The sequence below is a fragment of the Monodelphis domestica genome, chromosome 1 (assembly GCF_027887165.1).
Source record: "Monodelphis domestica isolate mMonDom1 chromosome 1, mMonDom1.pri, whole genome shotgun sequence".
NCBI classification, from domain to species: Eukaryota; Metazoa; Chordata; class Mammalia; order Didelphimorphia; family Didelphidae; genus Monodelphis; species Monodelphis domestica.
The window spans coordinates 527,005,579-527,018,497 of record NC_077227.1 but is presented as its reverse complement, the minus strand read 5'-3'; positions in this window follow the sequence as shown (position 1 = coordinate 527,018,497).

Below are 12,919 nucleotides of genomic sequence, written 5' to 3'. Positions count from 1 at the left end.
TCAGATGCAATTTCACTGAATGCTTTTACTTTCAATTATTTGCATCCTTTCAATCAATGCAGAAAAAATTTAAAATATTGTTCAGGACAAATAAATAATTGTTTTGAGTAGAAATGGATACATGGCGGATCTTTATCTTGAGACAATTATTATTGAGACCTCACAGTGAGTGTGTGGGACAGGAGATGTGTCACTGTTGTTACAGATAAAGAGAATATATGGTAATCTCAAAAGCTAGAGTATGAATATAATATGGGGTAAGAGGACAAGAAACATCAAATTAAGTGTTACAGTGGAGAGAGTATCAACATTGGAGTAAAGAAGACCTGAATTCAAATCTTCCCTCATGCATTTACTAGCCGTGTGATTCCTGGCTAAGTCACTTAGCCCTTTTTTCCTTAGTTTACTCATCTGTAAAATGATAGAGAAGGAAATGACAAGTGACTCCAGTATTTCTGGGAAGAAAATCCCAAATGCAGTCACAAAGAGTTGTTCATGACTTAAAACAAAAGAAAAACAATGGAGGAAAAGAAAGATTTCATGGAGGAAGTGTCTTGTGTGTATAGTCTTCAAAGAAGATAAGAATTCTGAATGACAGAGATGAAGAACAAACGTATCTATAAACTGAGGCATGAGCTCCAGAGAACTTAGGTCTCTCTTCCCCAAAGGGAAGCTTTATCCCAGAGAACCATGGCAAGCACAAATCTCCTCTCAACCTCTATTTCACTTTTTCTGAACAGAAAAAACCCAATAGATATCAATTGCTTGTAAAATTGAAAACCGCTTGGATTAATAAGGACATGCATAATATAGCATAAGATTGGTCTAGTACCAAAAGGCTCAAAGTTTAGCCAGTCAGTGGCTTTACTTAAATTCTTAGCAAAGGGAGATAGAGAAGTTTGATATAGAAAGGAAAATAGAGTGGTATGAGCAGAGAGTTCCCAGGAAAGAAGGTGACATATTGCCAAGAGCAAGAAGAAACAAAGACATCTCTGGTAGATATTTTGGCATAAGACAGCAAGACAAGAGTATAAACAATACCACTTTCCTCTGAATCTTAGTATTGTGTGTCCCCTAGTTTAGACCAAGTGATAGACTAACACTCTGAGATAGAGCATTTGGTATCCAGAATGCAAGTTGGCATAGTTATCTCTTCCCAGAGACCATAGGAGCTGTTATGGAATGAGACAGTGACTGATGTAAACCAACTCCAGTTTATTATCCCACAACTGAGAGGTTTGCGTTCCAGTTACTTGAGCCAAGTTGTTACTTTCAAAGATAGTCTGTTTTTTCAAGTTATTTTGGGTCCTAAAGACAGTCAATTTTCCCAAATTACTGAGTTTAAAGCAAGTAGAGTCAGTCTTACATCTTCATACCCTAAATAGTAGGCCAATCTGAGCATATCAAGATAATTATGAAGACAATTCATATACATCAAAGGCCTAGTATGATCTATGTGACTGTTTTCTTTTCATTCAGTCCCAGTGCATGCCATCTTCTTGTTCCAGTTTCCTCCAAACATTACTTCTCTCTCTATGTGGGCTGGATTTGCACCTATTACTTTACATGGGATTTTGGGAGAGTGGGATGGGTATTCTAATCAGAGATTCAGCCATCTGGTGTTTCTTTAACTAGAAACTGCCACAGGAAGAAGGGAATTTCATATTCTTCTTCTTATTCCTTTATTTCTACTTGCTTTCAGGACAAGATTAAAGACTTTTTGTTGCAATAAGCATGAGGGAACAGTTGAGGGACGAAGTGCCTAAAAAGGTTGAAGCATGAAGGAAGTCTGAATAGATTCCAAAGTTCACATGTATCATTTCATTTATGGAATTTACTGGGTATTGGAAGTTAGTGGAGGAGAAGTGATGAGTGAGAATCTTAAGTGATGGCTTTCCTCACTGTTAATTTATTAGACTCTTACTTTTTTGGCCACCTCTAACTCTTATATTGGGTTAATAGCTATAATTTCTTTGCTTCATGATCCTTCTTTCTTTCCTCCCACCCTCCTTTCTTTTTCTGTTTTCTTTCTTTGTTCCTTTCTTCCTTCCTTGCTTGCTTGCTTCTTTCCTTGCTTCCTTGCTTCCTTGCTTCCTTGCTTCCTTGCTTCCTTGCTTCCTTGCTTCCTTGCTTCCTTCCTTCCTTCCTTCCTTCCTTCCTTCCTTCCTTCCTTCCCTCTTTTCTTTCCTCCTTCCTCCTTCCTTTCTCAGGTCAGCAATAAAATCTTGTGGGGAAGTCTTATTCCTGACTGATATTTGCTGTATGGCATTTGGGCAACTCATTGATCCTTTCAATGCTTCAAATGACTGTTTAGAACTGTGTTTCAGAATTGTTGCCTACATATTTTGAAAGAGGTATGTTTCTAATTTTAAACTTCTTGTATCAATGAAATATGTCTGCTCCCAAAAGAAAAAGAATAGTACTTCCTCCATTAAAAGACTTTATCATAGGATCATAGAGGTTGTAAACCTTAAAATTTCCCAGACCCTACTTTATAAGATTGGATTAAGACCATTCCCCATTTGGGCAGTGAACTCTACTTAAAGCAGGAATGTGAGAATTCTACTTTACCTACTTGGGTCTGCCCTAGGGGAAGTAAAGTTGTAAACTCTTTTCTGAACAATGAAAAGTACTTAAACCCATACTTTTCTTAAGCTAAGTACCTATAAAGGTCAAGCAACTTGTGAATTTACAAGGAACAAAGAACTGGAAAACTTACTCAGAGCTTTCCTGGTGTGAATTACTAAAAAATCCACACCTTCTTAGGTGTGGACTAAGAATGGGCGGTCCTTTAGAAACATCTACAGTGATTGGTAGATGTAAAGACTTAGGGGAGGTGACAGAGGAGATTTTGCCCTTAAAAATAAGAGCTCAGGGAAGAGCTGAAAAGTCATTCTGAAACATTTAGATTAGAGAGACTCATTCTGAGGAGACTGATTCTGAAACATTCAGATGGAGGAGGGAGCTGGTGAAAGCAGCTGAGATGCTGCTGGCCTGATGTCATTAGCAATCCTTACTTAGACAGATCTTATGGTGAGTTATAAAAAACTGACTGATTTCTCTTTTAAGACTCAGGTCTAGGCCATATTGGCTTTGAGGCCCTTCATACTTATTCCTTTTTTACTCTCTCTCTCTTTCTTTGATTACTCATTGTATTGTTAATTAAAATCTTTATAAAACCCAATTGACTTGGGTATTTGAATAATTGGGAATATTTCCCTGGCGACCACCTTATATTTGATTTTAAAACCCAAGACACTGTAGTGAAACATATTTCTGCGGTCAAATTTACTCACCCCCTTTTATATCTATCACAATTTATATCTTCCACTATTTTAATCACTACAGTTTTAAACCTCAACCAATTTTAAATCTCACAAGGTAAAGCTGGAAGAGAATAAGGGAACCATCAAGAATTTTACAGTTGAAGAAATTGAGGTGGAGAGAGATTAATTAATTGTAAAAACCCACACAGTATACATATCAGCAATACCTGAGTTTTTGAACTACAGTTCTTTGCAAATAATAGGAACATAAGTGTATTGACTGGACTTTAATTTCACTATTTATTTTGAATGAACAATGAATACTTTAATAGTTATAGATGGCATAAAGCTTTGCAGGAGGCTCAAATGAAGCTGAGAAGGTATGGTTGTTTTAATTTGCAGTATGTTTCCTTGAATGAATTTCATGTAAGAAGTGAAGTGAAATTCGTGGTGGCAAAAAACTGGAAAACGAGGGAGTGTTTGTCAATTGGGGAATGGTTCAACAAAGTGTGGTATCTGTTGGTGATGGAATACTATTGTGCTGAAAGGAATAATGAACTGGAACAATTCCATGTTAACTGGAAAGACCTCCAGGAATTGATTCAGACCAAAAGGAGCAGAACCAGGAGAACATTGTACACAGAGATGGATACACTGTGGCACAATCAAATGTAATGGACTTCTCTACTAGCAGCAATGCAATGATCCAGGACAATTCTGAGGATCTTGGGAGAAAGAATGTCATCCACATGCAAAGAAAGAACTGTGGGAGTAGAAATGCAGGAGAAAAACATATGATTGATCAAATGGTTTGATGGGTATATGATTGAGGATGTTGACTTTAAATGATCATTCTAATGCAAAAATTAATAATAGGGAAAAAGGGTTTTGAATAATAAAAAAGAAGTGAAATGAAATATTAAGCATATGTATAAATGGAAAAGAAAGTTAGTTCTTCATATAGAGACATTGTGAGATAAATGAAATATTAAGCATATGTATAAATGGAAAAGAAAGTTCATTGTGAGATAATAGCTGGACATTCCAGGTTTATAATGGTATCCATTAAAACACTCACATATATAGACACATACCCAATATGTTGGGCAGATATGCTTTGGAGTATATTTAGAATGACAAATAATTGTAGACAAGATAATGTAAATGAATGGGGATTTTTAGTACTGTCAACAGTAACCTTTGAGATCATGGAACCATTAAAATGTTGTAGAAAGCAGCAAGCACTGAGATTGCAATGTTTGGCTATATGTACCCTGAAATTCTTGAATGCACCAATAAATTGTTCCATAAATTTAAAAAACATATATAATGCTTTTGGACATGCACTGTGCCACCTTAAAACTGGTTTGTAAAGGCTAATGATCAGTAAGAAAGGCTTACTTTTCCAGTTCATAAAGTGTACTCATTTACCTAACTTTTGAATTTATAGAGACAAATTAAAAGTATGTGATTATCATACTAGCATGAAACCCATGAGAAAACCCCTGACAGCCCTTAAAGCTAGAGATTTAACTAATTCTCAAGAAAAACATATTTGTAGCAGATTTGTGGTGAGGCTATATAATGATAGAGAAATACTAATTGGAAAACCATATATGAATACGTATAATGACCTGCTTTCCAAATGGGAGAACTTTTTCTATCTTGCATAATATGATTGGCATAGTCCATAATTTTTTTAGTAAGAGGAAGGAAAGTTCTCAGCACTGGACATTAAAAATCCAATAACAAATTCTTCTGGATTTATTCCAGCTCAGGCAATTATATTTGGTCCATTTAATAAGCATTTGGTAATTTTTATCCATCTTTAGTCATAATTTTCTTAAGGACTGAATTTGAAACAAATAGGTACAAGAGAAAGAACATTAGATTTGGAGTCAAAAAAACGTGAAATAAAATCTCAGTTTTGCTACTTGATAAGTTTGTGATCTAAAGTAATGTGCTTAACCTCCAAGGTTTCAGTTTCTTCATCTTTAAAATTCAAGTGTTTGAACTGCTGTTACCTAAGACTTTTTGTAGATCTTAATTCTATGTTCCTATGAGTTGTTAAATTAGAGATGACTCTGAGGGAAAGACAAACAATAAAGATATTGGTTATGAGAAGACTACATTACACAAAAATATGTTTTAAGCTTTGATTAACTTGCCACTATCTCTGAAAAAATCCCTACACACACTTATTTTCATTTACTTTTCCCTCAATTACACAGGAGAACAGTTTCCAAAATTTTAAAAAGAATTTTGAGTCTCAAATTCTCTCCCTCTCTCTCCATGCCCTCTCTGAGATTGGTAAGAAATCTGATAAAGAATCTATGTATACAATCATGTAAAACATTCCCCCATATTAATCCTTTGATTGAAGGAAACTTCAACAACAACAGTAAAAATTAAGAAAATGAAAAAAAAATGGTTTGGCCTGGATTCATACTCCATCAGTTCCTTCTCTGGAAGCAGATGGCATTTTTTAATCAGGAGCCTGTTAGGATTATTCAGGACCATTGAATTGCTGAGAGGAGCTAAGTTATTCACAGTTCATTATACAGCATTTCCATCATTGTGTACAGTGTTCTCTTAGTTTTGCTTACTTCATTCTGCTTTAGTTCATATAAGTCTTTCAGACTTTTCTGAACTCTTCTTGCTTGTAGTTTTTTACAGCAAATAGTATTCCATTATTATCAGATAGTATAACTTACTCTACCCCAAATGTTAGGTATCCTCTTACTTTCCAATTCTTTATGCCTACAAAAAGAGCTGTTTTAAATATTTTTCCATCTATAGGTCCTTCTTTTTTTCATTTTTCTCTTTGGAATAGAAACCTAGTAATGTTATTGGTGCATCAAAGGGAATGTACTATTTTACTGTTCTTTGAGCATATGTCCAAATTGTTCTTTGGAATAGTTAAGTTCACTTTGACCCCAATAGTGCTTGGCAGATTGGGGAGGTCAGAAGCTAAACACTTTTGAGTATGGCAAGATGAAAGGAGAGAGAAATGGATAAATATTTCTATAGCATATAAAGTCTATTTGGTTATTGATTAGTTTATCATTCTTTGCTCCCTTGTTATTTATATAGTTTACCTTCTGAGACCTTTTGTCACCAGAAAGATACCTGAGAATGTTTGAGTTTGTATTCATAATTAGGAACGTATACATACCCCAAAAGTCAATTGAAAAAAGAAAGGATTTACCTCATAAAATTGTTATTAGATGAACTAAATTATTAACTATTCTGATTGCCAAATAGGCTTTTGGGGGTTAATTTTCTTTCTTTTTTTTTTTTAAATATATTTTATTTGATCATTTCCAAGCATTATTCCTTAAAGACATAGATCATTTTCTTTTCCTCCCCCCCACCCCCCATAGCCGACGCGTAAGTCCACTGGGCATTAGATGTTTTCTTGATTTGAACCCATTGCTTTGTTGATAGTATTTGCATTAGAGTGTTCATTTAGAGTCTATCCTCTGTCATGTCCCCTCAACCTCTGTATTCAGGCAGTTGCTTTTTCTCGGTGTTTCCACTCCCATAGTTTATCCTTTGCTTATGAATGGTGTTTTTTTCTCCTGGGTCCCTGCAAGTTGTTCAGGGACATTACACCGCCACTAATGGAGAAGTCCATTACGTTCGATTATACCACAGTGTATTAGTCTCTGTGTACAATGTTCTCCTGGTTCTGCTCCTCTCGCTCTGCATCACTTCCTGGAGGTTGTTCCAGGCTCCATGGAACTCCTCCACTTTATTATTCCTTTTAGCACAATAGTATTCCATCACCAACATATACCACAGTTTGTTCAGCCATTCCCCAATTGATGGGCATCCCCTCGTTTTCCAGTTTTTGGCCACCACAAAGAGCGCAGCTATGAATATTTTTGTACAAGTCTTTGTGTCCATTATCTCTTTGGGGTACAGACCCAGCAGTGCTATGGCTGGGTCAAAGGGTAGATATTCTTTTGTCGCCCTTTGGGCATAGTTCCAAATTGCCCTCCAGAATGGTTGGAACAGTTCACAGCTCCACCAGCAATGAATTAATGTCCCTACTTTGCCACATCCCCTCCAGCATTCATTACTTTCCTTTGCTGTTATGTTAGCCAATCTGCTAGGTGTGAGGTGATACCTCAGAGTTGTTTTGATTTGCATCTCTCTGATTATAAGAGATGTAGAACACTTCTTCATGTGCTTGTTAATAGTTTTGATTTCTTTATCTGAGAACTGCCTATCCATTTCCCTTGCCCATTTATCAATTGGAGAATGGCTTGATTTTTTGTACAATTGATTTAGCTCATTATAAATATGAGTAATTAAACCTTTGTCAGAGGTTTCTATGAAGATTTTTTCCCAATTTGTTGTTTCCCTTCTGATTTTAGTTATATTGGTTTTGTTTGTACAAAAGCTTTTTAGTTTGATGTAGTCAAAATTATTTATTTTACATTTTGTGATTCTTTCTATATCTTGCTTGGTTTTAAAGCCTTTCCCCTCCCAAAGGTCTGACATGTATACTATTCTGTGTTTACCCAATTTACTTAGGGTTTCCTTCTTTATGTTTAAGTCACTCACCCATTTTGAATTTATCTTGGTGTAGGGTGTGAGGTGTTGATCTATTCCTAGTCTCTCCCACACTGTCTTCCAATTTTCCCAACAGTTTTTATCGAATAGTGGATTTTTGTCCCAAAGGCTGGGATCTTTGGGTTTATCGTATACTGTCTTGCTGAGGTCACTTGCCCCCAGTCTATTCCACTGATCTTCCTTTCTGTTTCTTAGCCAGTTCCAAATTGTTTTGATGACTGCTGCTTTGTAATATAGCTTTAGGTCAGGGACTGCAAGGCCCCCATCATATGTGTTTTTTTTATTATTTCCCTGGATATCCTTGATCTTATGTTCTTCCAAATGAACTTTGTTATGGTTTTTTCTAAATCAGTGAAGAAGTATTTTGGTAGTTCAATGGGTATGGCACTAAATAGATAAATAAGTTTGGGTAGGATCGTCATTTTTATTATATTGGCTCGTCCTATCCATGAGCAGTTAATGTTTTTCCATTTGTTCAAGTCTAGTTTTAGTTGTGTGGCAAGTGTTTTGTAGTTGTGTTCATATAGTTCCTGTGTTTGTCTTGGGAGGTAGATTCCTAGGTATTTTATTTTGTCTAAGGTGATTTTGAATGGGATTTCTCTTTCTAGTTCTTGCTGCTGAGCTGTGTTGGAGATATATAGAAAAGTTGATGATTTATGTGGGTTTATTTTGTATCCTGCAACTTTGCTAAAGTTGTTGATTATTTCAATTAGCTTTTTGGTTGAATCTCTAGGATTCTTTAAGTAGACCATCATGTCATCTGCAAAGAGTGATAACTTGGTCTCCTCCTTGCCTATTTTGATGCCTTCAATTCCTTGATCTTCTCTAATTGCTACTGTTAGTGTTTCTAGTACAATGTCAAATAGTAGAGGTGATAATGGGCATCCTTGTTTCACTCCTGATCTTATTGGGAATGCATCTAGTTTATCCCCATTGCAGATGATATTAGCTGTTGGTTTTAGATATATACTGTTCATTATTTTTAGGAATGACCCTTCTATTCCTATGCTTTCTAGTGTTTTTAATAGGAATGGGTGTTGTATTTTATCAAAGGCTTTTTCTGCATCTATTGAGATAATCATGTGGTTCTTGCTAGTTTGCTTGTTGATGTGGTCAATTATGTGGATGGTTTTCCTAATGTTGAACCAGCCCTGCATCCCTGGTATGAATCCTACTTGATCATGGTGAATGATCCTTCTGATCACTTGCTGGAGTCTTTTTGCTAGTATCCTATTTAAGATTTTTGCATCTATATTCATTAGGGAGATTGGCCTATAGTTTTCTTTCTCTGTTTTTGACCTGCCTTGTTTTGGAATCAGTACCATGTTTGTGTCATAAAAAGAGTTTGGTAGAACTCCCTCTTTGCTTATTATGTCAAATAGTTTGTATAGTATTGGGATTAACTGTTCTCTGAATGTTTGATAGAATTCACAGTTGAATCCATCAGGCCCTGGGCATTTTTTCTTAGGAAGTTCTTTGATGGCTTGTTGGATTTCAATTTCTGATATGGGATTATTTAAGAATTCTATTTCCTCTTCTGTTAGTCTAGGCAGTTTGTATTTTTGTATATATTCATCCATTTCTCCTAAGTTGGTGTATTTATTGCCATATAATTGGGCAAAGTAATTTCTAATGACTGCCTTAATTTTATCTTCATTGGAGGTGCTGTCCCCCTTTTCATCTTTAATGCTGTGAATTTGCTTTTCTTCTTTCCTTTTTTTAATTAGATCGACCAGTACTTTGTCTATTTTGTTTGTTTTTTCAAAGTACCAGCTTCTTGTCTTATTTATTAAATCAATAGTTCTATCACTTTCGATTTTATTAATTTCTCCTTTAATTTTTAGGATTTCAAATTTGGTTTTCTGCTGAGGGGTTTTGATTTGATCACTTTCGAGTTTTTTCATTTGCATTTCCAATTGATTGATCTCTGCTCTCCCTTGTTTGTTAATATAAGCATTCAGGGATATGAATTTACCTCTGATTACCGCTTTGGCTGCATCCCAAAAGGTTTGAAAGGATGTTTCGCCATTGTCATTTTCCTCGATGAAATTATTGTTTCTATGATTTCTTCTTTAACTAAACAGTTTTGGAGTATCATATTGTTTAATTTCCAATTGGTTTTAGATTTGGTTTTCCATGTACCATTACTAATCATTATTTTTATTGCCTTGTGATCTGAGAAGGCTGCATTCATTATTTCTGCTTTTCTGCATTTGTGTGCCATGTTTCTGTGACCTAATGTATGGTCAATCTTTGTGAATGTGCCATGTGGTGCTGAGAAGAAGGTGTATTCCTTTTTATCCCTATTTATTTTTCTCCATATGTCTATTAATTCTAATTTTTCTAAGATTTCATTCACTTCTTTTACCTCTTTCTTATTTATTTTTTGATTTGATTTATCTAAATTTGATAATGGTTGGTTTAAGTCTCCCACTAGTATGGTTTTATTGTCTATTTCTTCCTTTAATTCTCCTAGTTTCTCCATTAGAAATTTGGGTGCTATATTATTTGGTGCATACATGTTGATTAATGATATTTCCTCATTGTCTAGAGTCCCTTTTAACAAAATATAATTACCTTCCCTATCCCTTTTGATCAGGTCTATTTTTGCTTTGGCTTTATCAGATATCATGATTACCACTCCTGCCTTCTTTCTATCAGTTCAGGCCAAGAAGGTCTTACTCCATCCTTTAATTCTGACCTTGTGGGTGTCAACCCGCCTCATGTGTGTTTCTTGAAGTCAACATATGGTAGGGTTTTGGATTCTAATCCATTCTGCTATTAGTCTACGATTTATGGGTGAGTTCATCCCATTCACATTCAAAGTTATGATTGTCATTTGTGGACTCCCTGGCATTTTGATAGCCTTCCCTAATTCTAACCTTTTCTTCTTCGGCTCTACCTTTTAGTCCAGTGATTTACTTTGAATCAGTCCCCCTTGTCCCCTCCCTTGATGTTTCCCTTTTTAGTCCCTCTCTTTTTGTTCCCTCCCCCTTCCCCCCTCTCTTTCCCTCCCTTTTTGTTCTCCCTCTCCCCCTCCCCCCCTTAGTTTTCCCTTCTCCCTACCCTTGTTGGGTAAGATAGAATTCAAGATCCCAATGGATCTGGAAGTTTTTCCCTCTCAGAGTTGATTTCCCTGAGATTGAGGTTTAAGTAAAAAAAAAAAAACCTCTCTTCCTCTCCTTCTTATAGGAGTTTTCTTCCCTTCCCCTTCCCATGTGAATCTTTGTGTGAGAATGATTATTCTATTTGGTCTTTCTTTACCCCCTATTTATACATTACATTTTCCCCACATATTAGTATACATAGATTGATATAAATGTAGTCCTTATAGAAGAGAGTTTGAGTAAAAGAAGAAGATAACATTTTTCCCCTTTCCTTAATATTTACCTTTTCAGGTATTCCTTGCTCTTTGATTTTCGGTATCAAACTTTCCACAGAGCTCTGGTCTTTTCTTTGCAAAAAGTTGGAAGTCTTCTATTTTGTTGAATGCCCATACTTTCCCTTGGAAGTATATAGTCAGTTTTGCTGGGTAGCTGATTCTTGGTTGGAGACCCAGCTCTCTTGCCTTTCTGAAGATCATGTTCCATGCCTTACGATCATTCAGAGTAGAACTTGCAAGGTCTTGTGTGACCCTGATTGGCATTCCTTTATATCTAAATTGTCTTTTTCTGGCTTCCTGTAGGATTTTTTCTTTTGTTTGATAGCTTTGGAATTTGGCAATTACATTCCTGGGAGTTGTCTTTTGGGGGTTTAGTGTAGAAGGTGTTCTGTGAGCTCTGTCAGTGGCTGTATTGCCCCCTTTTTCTAGAATCTCTGGGCAATTTTCTTTGATTATATCTTGTATCACCATGTCCAGTTTGGTGTTTATTTCTGGCTTTTCTGGGAGTCCAATTATTCTTAAATTTTCTCTTCTCCCTCTATTTTCCAGATCTATCACCTTGTCAGTGAGATATTTTATGTTCTCTTCTAATTTCTTGGTGTTTTGGCTTTGCTTTATTAGTTCTTGCTTTAAAGCCTGGTTTTCTTTTACAGTTTGGTCAAACTGGTTTTGTAGATGCGTGAATTTCTTTTGCATTATTTCCCACTTTTCCTCCCAGAAGGCTTCCATCTTTTTGGTCATTTCTGATTCAAATTCTTCAAGGGTTTGTGGAGAGTTTCCATTTCCTTTGGAAGATTTTGGAGCATTTTCTTGTATATCTTCTTCTATCTGCTCTGTATTTTGTATTTTGGCTCCATAGAATGTGTCCAAAGTTGCCCCTTTCTTCTTATTTTTCTTGGTATTTTGGGGCTTCTGTGCTTCTATGGAGTTTGCCATCTCTGAATGTGGAGGATTAGCTTTTCTTATCTCTGTCTGGTGTTCAGAGGCTTTAGTCCTGGGCAGATTGTCGGTTCTATGAGCCTTCCCTGGGTTAAACTGAATATGCCTCACTGGAACTGGAATGGAAGGGTCAGAACACGAGGCCACACTCTCACCCCGGCTCTCTGGGTCGGGTTGCTTTCCGGAAGTTGCCTTCAGAATAGCTGGCCGTGAGGCTGTTTCGTCGGCCTGCGGGGAGATGGGCTGCAGCTTCCCCAAGCTCCGAGGGCAGGGACTTTCACTGAGACTTGGATAGCAGGATCCAGCCCGTGAGGCTGTCTTGCCTGCCCTGAGGGTTGCTGTTTTTTCGACCCTGCTCTCTGCCGGGGGAGCTCCGAGGGCAGTGACTTTCACTGGGACTCGGATAGAAGACCCTGAGGGTTGCTGTTGTTTCGACCCTGCTCTCTGCGGGGGGAGCTCCAAGGGTAGTGACTTTCACTAGGACTCGGATAGAAGGCCCTGAGGGTTGTTGTTCCAAGGACCCTGCTCTCTGAGCGGGGCGGGGCTGCGGCTTCCCGGAGCCTTGGACTCTGCGCTCCTACCCCTTAGGTCCAAGTGATCTCGGGTTCTGGCTTTTGAGGGGGCCGTACCTTTTGATCCGGGTCCAGGTCCAGGAGGAGGGTTCCCAGGGTCTGTGCTGTTGATCGTTTTGAATTTCGGCGCCTTAGGAGCTTATAGTTTGAGATCGGTCGGGAAGGGTTTTCCGGAGATC